The sequence below is a fragment of the Monodon monoceros genome, unplaced genomic scaffold (assembly GCF_005190385.1).
Source record: "Monodon monoceros isolate NGI ecotype Baffin Bay Population unplaced genomic scaffold, NGI_Narwhal_1 Super_Scaffold_11, whole genome shotgun sequence".
NCBI classification, from domain to species: Eukaryota; Metazoa; Chordata; class Mammalia; order Artiodactyla; family Monodontidae; genus Monodon; species Monodon monoceros.
The window spans coordinates 81582257-81594383 of NW_021703767.1; the positions used below are offsets into that span (position 1 = coordinate 81582257).

The 12127-nt window shown below is 38.5% G+C and overlaps 1 long non-coding RNA gene and 1 pseudogene across 2 annotated transcripts in view; one reads left to right on the forward strand and one right to left on the reverse strand.

Moving 5' to 3' along the window:
- Positions 1-3848: 3848 nt before the first annotated feature.
- LOC114890581 lies at positions 3849-5535 on the forward strand (annotated as a pseudogene). Its single transcript, XR_003792314.1, has one exon. The product of XR_003792314.1 is annotated as a DNA-directed RNA polymerases I, II, and III subunit RPABC4 pseudogene (transcript).
- Positions 5536-7646: 2111 nt separating this feature from the next.
- The window catches only part of LOC114890582, a 50581-nt gene continuing 46100 nt past the window's right edge, over positions 7647-12127 (reverse strand). The window contains exons 2-5 of the long non-coding RNA XR_003792315.1: positions 11387-11482; positions 10007-10044; positions 9776-9815; positions 7647-8194 (exon numbers count right to left, since the gene is read on the reverse strand). This is a non-coding gene — a long non-coding RNA (uncharacterized LOC114890582). The remainder of the gene's footprint in view (positions 8195-9775; positions 9816-10006; positions 10045-11386; positions 11483-12127) is intronic.

Sequence of the window (12127 nt, forward strand, 5' to 3'; positions counted from 1 at the left end):
GAGCCCGCGTGCCACAACAAAGAGTAGCCCCTGCTCGCCCCAACTGGAGAAAGCTTGCGTGCAGCAATGAAGACCCAATGCAGCCAAAAATAAATTAATAAAAAATAAAGTACAGAATTATAAAAAAAAAAAAAAAGAAAGAAAGAAATGAAGACAGCCTAAGAGACCTCTGGGACAACATTAAACGCAGCAACATTCGCATTACAGGGGTCGCAGAAGAAGAAGAAGAGAGAGGAAGGACCCAAGAAAATATTTGAAGAGATTATAGTCGAAAACTTCCCTAACATGGGAAAGGAAATAGCCACCCAAGTCCAGGAAGCGCAGACAGTCCCAGGCAGGATAAACCCAAGGAGAAACACACTGAGACACATAGTAATCAAATTGACAAAAATTAAAGACAAAGAAAAATAATTAAAAGCAACAAGGGAAAAACGACAAATAACATACAACAGAACTCCTATAAGGTTAACAGCTGATTTCTCAGCAGAAACTCTACCAGCCAGAAGGGAGTGGCACGATATATTTAAAGTGATGAAAGTGAAGAACCTACAACAAACATTACCCTACCCAGCAAGGATCTCATTCAGATTCGACGGAGAAATCAAAAGCTTTACATACAAGCAAAAGCTAAGAAAATTCAGCTCTACAGCAAATGCTAAAGGAACTTCTCTAAGTGGGAAACACGAAAGAAGAAAAGGACCTACAAAAACAAACCCAAAACAATTAAGAAAATGGTAATAGGAACATACATATCGATAATTACCTTTAATGTGAATGGATTAAATGCTCCATCCAAAAGACACAGGCTTGCTAAATAGATACAAAAACAAGACCATATATATGCTGTGTACAAGAGACACACTTCAGACTTAGGGACACATACAGACTGAAAGTGAGGGGATGGCAAAAGATATTACATGCAAATGGAAATCAAATGAAAGCTGGAGTAGCAATGCTCATATCAGATAAAATAGACTTTAACATAAAGAATGTTACAAGAAACAAGGAGGGACACTACATAATGATCAAGGGATCAATCCAAGAAGAATATATAACAATTATAAATATATATGCACCCAACATAGGAGCACCTCAAAACATAAGGCAACTGCTAACAGCTATAAAAGAGGAAATCAACAGTAACACAATAATAGTGGGGGGCTTTAACACGTCACTTACACCAATGGACAGATCATCCAGTCAGAAAATTAATAAGGAAACACAAGCTTTAAATGACACAATAGACCAGATAGACTTAATTGATATTTATAGGACTTTCCAGTGCAAAACAGCAGATTACACTTTCTTCTCAAGTGCACACGGACCATTGTCCAGGATAGATTACATCTTGGGTCACAAATAAAGCCTCGGTAAATTTAAGAAAATTGAAATCCTATCAAGCATCTTTTCCGCCTACAACGCTGTGAGATTAGAAGTGAATTACAGGGAAAAAAAAGTAAAAAACACAAACACCTGGATGCTGAACAATATGTTACTAAATACCCAAGAGATCAGTGAAAAAACCAAAGAGGAAATCAAAAAATACCTAGAGACAAATGACAATGAAAACATGATGATCGAAAACCTATGGGATGTAGCAAAAGCAGTTCTAAGAGGGAAGGTTATCGCTATACAAGCCTACCTCAAGAAACAAGAAAAATCTCAAACAATCTAACCTTACACCTAAAGGAACTAGAGAAAGGAGAACAAACAAAAACCAAAATTAGTAGAAGGAAGGAAATCATAAAGATCAGAGCAGAAATAAATGAAATAGAAACAACTAAAACAATAGCAAAGATCAATAAATCTGAAAGCTGGTTCTTTGAGAAGATAAACAAAATTGATAAACCTTTAGCCAGACTCATCAAGAAAAAGAGGGAGAGGACTCAAATCAATAAAATTAGAAATGAAAAAGGAGAAGTTACAATGGACACCGCAGAAATACAAAGCATCCTAAGAGACTACTACAAGCAACTCTATGCCAATAAAATGGACAACCTGGAAGAAATGGACAAATTCTTAGAAAGGTATAAATTTCCAAGACTGAACCAGGAAGAAATGGAAAATATGAACAGATGAATCACAAGTAATGAAATTGAAACTGTGATTAAAATTCTTCCAACAAACAAAAGTCCAGGACCAGATGGCTTCACAGGTGAATTCTATTAGACATTTAGAGAAGAGCTAACAGCCATCCTTCTCAAACTCTTCCAAAAAATTGCAGAGGAAGGAACACTCCCAAACTCATTCCATGAGGCCACCATCACCCTGATACCAAAACCAGACAAAGATACTACAAGAAAAGAAAATTACAGACCAAAATCACTGATGAATATAGATGCAAAAATCCTCAACAAAATACTAGCAAACAGAATCCAACAACACATAAAAAGGGATCATACACCATAATCAATTGGGATTTATCCCAGGGATGCAAGGATTCTTCAATATACGCAAATCAATCAATGTGATACACCATATTAACAAATTGAATAATAAAAACCATATATGATCATCTCAATAGATGCAGAAAAAGCTTTTGAGAAAATTCAACACCCATATATGATACAAAACTCTCCAGAAAGTGGGCATAGAGAGAACTTACCTTAACATAATAAAGGCCATATACAACAAACCCACAGCAACCATCATTCTCAATGGTGAAAAACTGAAAACATTTCCTCTAAGGTCAGGAACAAGATAATGATGTTCACTCTCACCACTATTATTCAACATAGTTTTGGAAGTCCTCACCATGGCAATCAGAGAAGAAAAGGAAATAAAAGGAATACAAACTGGAAAAGAAGAAATGAAACTGTCAGTGTTTGCACATGACATAATACTATACATAGATAATCCTAAAGGTGCCACCAGAAAACTACTAGAGCTAATCAATGAATTTGGTAAAGTTGCAGGATACAAAATTAATGCACAGAAATCTCTTGCATTCCTATACACTAATGATGAAAAATCTGAAAGAGAAATTAAGGAAACAATTCCATTTACCATTGCAACAAAATGAATAAAATACCTAGGAATAAACCTTCCTAAGAAGGTAAAAGAACTGTACTCAGAAAACTATAAGACACTGATGAAAGAAATCAAAGATGACACAGATGGGGAGATATAGGATTTTCTTGGATTGGAAGAATCAGTATTGTGAAAATGAATACACTACCCAAAGCAATCTACAGATTCAATGCAATCCTTATCAAATTACCAATGGCATTTTCTGCAGAACTAGTATAAAAAGTCTTAAGATTTGTATGGAGACACAAAAGACCCTGAATAGCCAAAGCAATGTTTTTTGTTTTTTTTTTTAATTTTTGGCTGCATTGGATCTTCGTTGCTCTGTGTGGGCTTTCTCTGGTTGTGGCGAGCGGGGGCTACTCTTTGTTGCAGTGCGCGGGCTTCCCATTGTAGTGGCTTCTCTTGTTGCAGAGCACAGGCTCTAGGTACACGGGCCTCAGTAGTTGTGGCATGTAGGCTCACTAGTTGTGTCACGTGAGCTCTAGAGCGCAGGCTTAGTAGCTGTGTTGCATGGGCTTAGTTGCTCCGCAGCATGTGTGATCTTCCTGGGCCAGGGTGCGAACCCATGTCCCCTGCTTGGGCAGGCAGATTCTTAACCACTGCGCCACCAGGGAAGCCCCGCCAAAGCAATCTTGAGGGAAAAAAACGGAGCTGGAGGAATCAGACTCCCTGACTTCAGACTACTACAACCCTACAGTAATCAAGACAATGTGGTACTGGCACAAAAACTGAAATATAGACCAACGGAATAGGATAGAAAACCCAGAGATAAACCCACACACCTATGGTCAACTAATCTATGACAAAGGAGGCAAGGATGTACAATGGAGAAAAGACAGTCTTCAATAAGTGGTGCTGGGAAAACTGGACAGCTACATGTAAAAGAATGAAATTAGAACACTCCCTAACACCATACACAAAAATAAACTCAAAATGGATTAGACACCTAAATGTAAGACCGGACGCTATAAAACTCTTAGAGGGGACACAGCGGTGAGTCAGAATCTGTTTGCAAGCACAGAGAAGTTTCTCCATGTTATGTGGGTACAACAATGGACACCCAGAAGGACGTTCAACTCCCAAAGCAACAGCCAATGATATATATCTGTGGAGAATGTCACACAGAAAATGAAATAAAATCAAGAGATCTAATCCGATGCACAGAATGTGGATACAGAATAATGCACAAGAAAAGGACTAAAAGATTGGTGGGTTTTGATGCTCAATGAAACACGAAATTCAGAGGAATATCTTCATTTGTATTTGGATTTGCTGTTAATATTGTATAGCTTTTGATTAGTGTACTTTATGAATACAACTATACACACATGTTTTCATTTTAAAAGCCATATTGTATTTAGGTATCTACTAATAGTTTATATAAGGATATTATTTTTTGTTCAGTTACATGGTTTGTAATTTAATTTTATTGTATATGTAATCTGACACACAATGAAGGTTAAAAGTGCTTCCCCAAACTACACTTTAATCAAATTCTAGAATCATCTGGCACCCTTCTTAAAAATGCAGTTTGCTAGGGCCCTCTAAAGGTCTGATTAAGTAAGTTCCTAGGAAACCACTGTTTTACATCACCAATTGTTTGTAAACTCTCCAGCATCATTTTGTATAGAGTATACCAATGCACTTACCGTCAGTATGCATATCTCATTTTGAGTTAAAATTTTCATTTGTTAACTTGGCATAGGCCTTTCTGTATTTGTATATAATGCTTGACTACTTTTTAAATCTTTGGCAAGGGAAAAGAAACTTTAATGGTTGCTTTCTATAAGGCAAAGTCAACCCAAAGTAAACTGGATGAAGCAGACTATTAAGGCAGGTACAATTTCCCAGGTGTAATCACCCATTAAGGTAAAAACTCTGCTTTCAGGATATTAAAAAAATGAGTTGGTTTACACTGAACTGTTGGATGACTGTTTAAAGCTTTTGCCTTGATCTTAGGGATATGGATGCTCAGATACTCCATCTGTTCCAGGATTCAATTAGATATATTTCAACTTTGTTAATAGCTTTGTGCGTCTCTCACATTCAAAGTATTAACTGTACCATTTAAAAAAAAAAGAGGTATTTCTACTACCATCCTCAAATAGTAAGTTCTATAAATTTATTATGTGCTATACAAAGTACTACCATACTCAAGATTTTTAAAGAGTGCTTCCTTGGTCCAGGTTTTCCTGGATCATGGCTTTCATAATCTTGTAATTCTGCCATGTTCCTTCTTGAGCTTGTCCTTTCTATACAAGAGTCCCAGTAAATATCTCTTTACAACCACCACAACAACAAAACTCTTAGAGGAAAACATAGGAAGAACACTCTTTGACATAAATCACAGCAAGATCTTTTTTGACCCACCTTCTAGAGTAATGGAAATAAAAAACAAAAATAAACCAATGGGACCTAATGAAACTTAAAAGCTTTTGCACAGCAAAGGAAACAGTAAACAAGACGAAAAGACAACCCTCAGAAGGGGAGAAAATATTTACAAACGAAGCAACTAACAAAGGATTAAACTCCAAAATATACAAACAGCTCATGCAGCTCAATATGAAAAAAACAAACAACCCAATCAAAAAATGGGCAGAAGACCTAAATAGACATTTCTCCAAAGAAGACATACAGATGGCCAAGAAGCACATGAAAAGCTGTTCAACATCACTAATTATTAGAGAAATGCAAATCAAAACTACAATGAGGTATCACCTCACACCAGTTAGAATGGGCATCATCAGAAAATCTACACACGACAAATGCTGGAGAGGGTGTGAGAAAAGTGAACCCTCTTGCACTGTTGGTGGGAATGTAGATTGATACAGCCACTATGGGTAACAGTATGGAGGTTCCCTAAAAAGTAAAAATAGAATTACCATATGACCCAGCAATCCCACTACTGGGCATATACTCAGAGAAAACCACCATTCAGAGAGACACATGCACCCCAATGTTCATTGCAGCACAATTTACAATAGCCAGGTCATGGAAGCAACCCAAATGCCCATCGACAGACAAATGGATAAAGAAGAAGTGGTACATATATACAATAGAATATTACTCAGCCATAAAAAGGAATGAAACTGGGTCATTTGTAGAGACATGGATGGACCTAGAGACTGTCATACAGAGTAAAGTAAGTCAGAAAGAGAAAAACAAATATCGTATATTAATGCATATATGTGGAACCTAGAAAATGGTACAGATGAACCGGTTTGCAGGGCAAAAATTGAGACACAGATGTAGAGAACAAACGTATGGACACCAAGGGGGGAAAGCGGCAGGGGGGTGGTGGTGGGATGAATTGGGAGATTGGGATTGACATGTATACACTAATATGTATAAAATGGATGACTAATAAGAACCTGCTGTATAAAAAAATAAAAATAAAATAAAATTCAAAAAATAAAACATTTCTATACAAAAAAAATAATAAATAAATTTTTTTTTAAAGTTGCGCACACATGTTGGGGAGGGTCCTGGGACCAGTCAGGTGTGGAACAAGATAATTAGCCAAAGGCAAACAAAGACCTGGAAGGACTGTCCTATTTAAATATTAATTTAAATCACCTAGTTCCTGCACTCTTTGTTCAGGATGCCCATAAGCTTTCTCTCTGGGTATGTATTTCTGCCTAGTTTCTGTCTTAAATAAACAAACTTTATGCTCTGTGTGCTCTCCCATACCTTGTACTGTGTCTCTAATAATAAACTTTGTACCTATTTTTACAGTTTTTGCCTCCTTGAAACATTCTTGCTTTCAATTGGGGGAAAGGGCCAGGGCCACTTTCTTTCTAGCCTCTAGTCCCTGGTGGTCTAGCGGCTAGGATTCCTGATTTTCATCCAGGCTACCCAGGTCCAATTCCTGGGCAGGGAACTAAGATCTCTCTTCAGGACTGCCCACTGCTGTCTCTCCGAGATCAATTAGACCAACTCAGTAACACAAACCCATCAAAATCACTGTCTTTCAGGACCTGATCATTTCTCGCACCATTGCAATAGCTGCCTCTTCTTCTACCCTGTCCTTTTTTTTTGTTTTTGCGGTACGCGGGCCTCTCACTGCTGTGGTCTCTCCCGTTGCGGAGCACAGGCTCTGGACGCGCAGGCTCAGCGGCCATGGCTCACGGGCCCAGCCGCTCCACGGCATGTGGGATCTTCCCGGACCCGGGCACAAACCCACGTCCCCTGCATCGACAGGTGGACTCTCAACCACTGCACCACCAGGGAAGCCCTACCCTGTCCTTCTTCTATGTATTTTCAGGATCTTTTTCTCTCTTTTGTTGTTCTTTTGTTGCCTTTTGTTGTTGTTGTTAAGGAAGGTAAATTTATATTATTGTTGTTTTAAAATTTTTTTTTGTCTATTTATTTTTGGCTGCGTTGGGTCTTCGTTGCTGCCCGCGGGCTTTCTCTAGTTTTGGCGAGCAGGGGCTACTCTTCGCTGGTGGTGCGCGGGCTTCTCACTGCAGTGGCTTCTCTTGTTGTGGAGCATGGGCTCTAGGCGTGCGGGCTTCAGTAGTTGTGGCACGCAGGCTCAGTAGTTGTGGCTCACGGGCTCTAGAGCACAGGCTCAGTAGTTGTGGCTCACAGGCTTAGCTGCTCCGCGGCATGTGGGATCTTCCAGGACCAGGGCTCAAACCCATGTACCCTGCATTGGCAGGTGGATTCCTAACTACTGTGCCACCAGGGAAGCCCTGTTTTTCGTATTTATTAAGGAAAGTAATTTATAAGTTACATTTCTAGTTTTCTGTCACTGAATCACTAAAAATGGTTTGGTTGACTTTCACCAAATTTGGGAGGTTTGTTTGGAGTAAGTCTGACTTAAAATATGTGGCAACGCTAAAATTTACATTGGATGGCCCTAGGGAGAACCTCAAAAAGAGAGACAGGTATCTCTGGGAGCAGCTGAAAGTGAGGTGCAGGCAGAAGAGGAGGGAGCCACCTGGTAAGAAATACTCTCTTAATTTAGACAGCGTGAGCCCCTCAAATGGTTCACAATGGTTCCAAATGGATGCCCAAGCCATAAGTCACAAGGATAGACCTTCCAAATGCCAGGAGTAGACTTTTCCATAGAGTCTTGCACAGACAACTTTGTGTGTACGCTCCAGGGAATAACTGTCCAATGAAGGTGCAGGATTCTCAGGACAAATGCTTGGGAAGCCAGCTAAATAAAAGTAAAAACCAGACTCTAACATCAGTATTTTAAAACAACAGTTTAAGGTCCAAGTAAATCTAAAAAACATGGTACCAATGGACTTTAAGTATTGAACATTCCCCTGAAATTTTTGTTGATCTTTTTTTTTTAATGAAATTTTAGTAAGTAAAAAGCATTTTGCCTCTGTCTTGCCATTGTGCAAGGCCTTGCTAGAGCAGTCTCTCTTTGAAATGTTCTGAGCAGCACTCCAAAAACAAGCGGTTACTGAGAGCAGTGGACTTGCACTGATTTTGTTCAATACATTGTTTGTAAGGAAGTCATGCTTTCTAAAACAAAGTAGCTCTATTCAATGAAAAATACTTCTTAGGCCAGAAAAGTAGTATGTAGACATTTTCTTTCTTTTTTTGTAATGAACTACCAAAAAAATTATTCACATAATAATGTTAGTAAGTTAGCATAAATATATTATTTTATATGTATATTATTTATTACATTTATTATATATGATCATATAATATTTATATTTGTTTGTATTATTAAGTAATAGTAATACATTAACATATAAATAGGTGAACAAGAAAAAAATCTAGTTCCCATTGTCTTGAAGATAAAAAGCCAATATCCTAAGGGTGACATAAAGTTCTTCACAACCTGTCTTCAAATTACTTTATCGTTTCCTATTCATACACACCGAACTCTCAATCCACACTTCTTTTATGCCTCCAAGTTCATTCCCTCTGCCTGGAATGCCTTGCTTCCTCCTTCTTCACCTCGTAAACTGCTGCCTAGTCTTTGAAACCCGGCTCATTATATACACTACCAAGCGTAAGGTAGATAGCTAGCGGGAAGCAGCCACATAGCACAGGGAGATCAGCTCGGTGCTTTGTGACCGCCTGGAGGGGTGGGATAGGGAGGGTGGGAGGGAGAGAGACGCAAGAGGGAAGAGATATGGGAACATAGGTATATGTATAACTGATTCACTTTGTTATAAAGCAGAAACTAACACACCATTGTAAAGCAATTATACCCCAATAAAGATGTTAAAAAAAAAAAAAAAGACTCTTCCTGCGTGAAACTTTTCCAACGGCTCCTCCCTGGGATTCCTAGCACCTCACTGCTTTCTCCTCAGTTCCCCTATGGAATGTGTACCCAAATCTCTATATTATATTGCATTGTAGTAGCAGCAGCAGCAGCAGCAGTAGTAATAGCAGTAGAAGTAGTAGTAGTGGTAGTACTGTGTCTGTCTCCTTGAGGGAAGGAGCCATCTCCTACTTTTTCCTTATTATATTTTTAATGGAAGCTCAAGAAATGTTCAATAAATGAAGGAATGAAGAAATGAAACAGGGACTTCCCTGGTGGTCCAGCGTTTAAGACTCTATGCTCTCAATGCAGGGGGCCCAGGTTTGATCCCTGGTCAGGGAACTAGATCCCACATCCACAACGAAAATCCTGCATGCTGCAACTAAGACTCAGTGCAGCCAAATAAATAAGCAAATAAATACATTTTTTAATGAAATTAAACAAATACATAGATTTGGAGAAAGTTACCCTGATCTCCTTATAGAATATGACTCAAGGAAACAGACTTACCTTTCCAAACCTGGACCTCAAGTGAGAAATTGCAGGGCCACTGTTGCGGATGAAAAGACAAAAGGACATTATAGTGAGTCATATACCAGCTTGGAGCCCTAGACCAGGGCGGGAGGGGACACAGTTCAACTTTTCTGACTGTTGAAGTCAAGGAGAGTTATAAAACCACCTCCCCTCTGTTCCATTACACTTCCATACCTGTTTTTCCTGTCCCTCCGTTTGGAAGCTTACCTGCCTCTTTCTACTGTGTTCTCTGTAGCAAGTGATTTCTAGGTTAAAAAAAAAAAGCCAGTACATAATACTAAACTGGAAATGAGGAAAATTCTAATATTCCTGAGTTGTCATTTATCAGTGTCATAGTACTGAGAAAACTGACCATTATTCATTCTTATCTAGCTGATGAGAAATGAAGAAATGGTTTTCCTTAGAATACCTTTGAATAAATGTTATCATTCAAATGGTTAGGAGTTGGCAGATCATTTGGAATTTTTAAAACCTTTTATTTGGAAATAATTATCGGTTCATAGGAAGTTGAAAAATAGTACAGGCATGTCCCTTGTACATTCACCCAGTTTCCCACAATTGTAACATCTTATATAAGAAGTTACAAAACCAGAAAATCAAACTATCAAAAAACTATCAGAAATTGCACTATCAAAGCCAGAAAATCGACTTTGGTACAATTCATAGACCTTACTTAGATTTTACCACTTTTATATGCACTCATTTGTGTGTGTGTATTGGGGGGGAGGGGTTCTAAGCAACCTTATCACACGTGTAGATTCCTGTAATCACCACTACAATCAAGGGAAGGAAGTAATCCACCTCTCAAAGACTCCTTGTGCTAACCCTTTATCACCCATTTTCTGTTCAGCCCTTCCTCACTCCTCCCCCAATCCTTTAGAATGTTTTATGTTTTTTTATATTTGATATTTTTCACTACCCCAAAAAGAGGGGATGAGTTCTCCCACTGATTCTTGTGCTGTCCTGAATGCTGGAAGTAGAAGGGAGCACACAGCTAGGAAGTTAGGGGACTTTCTGTACCCCCAGCAGGACAATCATTAATAGTAACACAAAGAGGCCTCCCAACGGAAATGATTCTTATTCCTATAATTGGCTAGTTTCCAGAAAAATGTACATTGGCTCTGTCTAGATAAACATTTGGCATGGTACTAGAACTGATAGGAATTCAACAAATTTTATCAGGCAAGTACACTGAGCCAACAGGGGCAATGCATTCCATAACACGTTCCTAACAGAATGTGAAACAATTCTCCATTTGTTCCAGAGGGCAGTTGTTTTCAAATTAGTAAAGCTTACTGCAAATGGAGAAAAAGAAAAACTAACAGCCCACCTATTTGGTTTTCTTATTTATGTATCCTTAATTTATTTCTCCAAGCAGGAGACAAAATACCAAAACAGGCAAGTGGTGGCTAAAATTATTCACCTGAAACATCACTGCTAAAAGGTCCTCTTCATTCCTACATTCCCACAAAGCTTGTCCACCTAATCCTTCTTAGTACTGTGTGGCTCACCTTCTGAGGGGAGGGAAAGGTGACTGTGTGACCAGTTAGGTAATAACAATAGTTACCAAGTGGTGAGCGCACTTACCCTTGGTAGTAGGCACAGTGCCAAGAACTTGACTTACAATATCTCATTTAATCCATATAACAACCTGGTGAGATGTGTAGTTTTATCATCTTCATTCTACAGTGGAGAAAACGAAGAGTTAGAGAACTTAAATGTTTTGGTTAAGGCCACTCAACTAGTGAGTAGAAGACATGGGATTTGAACCCAGGTCAGTTGACCACTGGTAGGGAGTCTTGGCGTTCATTAGGTCTGAGGTGTGACACAGAAATCCATATACGATACTTTTAAAAGTTCCCCCAGTGATTCTGATGTACTGATTACTTGGAGAGCATTGCTAGAATCCACTTCCTACAAGGAATGGGGTGCAGGCACAGAGAATTATATGAGTATAATTTCTCATATAATTTCTCAAACTTATATGAGAAAACTGATAAACTTATATGAGAGATGCTGTCACTTCATAAACAATGCTAAATGACTAGTAAATTTTGCCTATGCTTTGCCTATGCTTTTTGCCTATGAAAATGTATTCTTAAGTTGTTTCTGTATTTATTCATCTATTTTTCAGTTCTTCGGACCACCATCACAAGCCTGAGTAAGTGTTGCAAGTACTTCTACCAGAGAGAGAATTAAATTACCGTGTAGCTATGGAGCACAAATTCAGTTACTTCCAAATTTGAGGTGGATGGATTCTGGCCTAGTTCTCTATTTAAAGCTTTTTCATCTATTTTTCCTTGAAGAAGAAGAAGAAGGGGAGGAGGA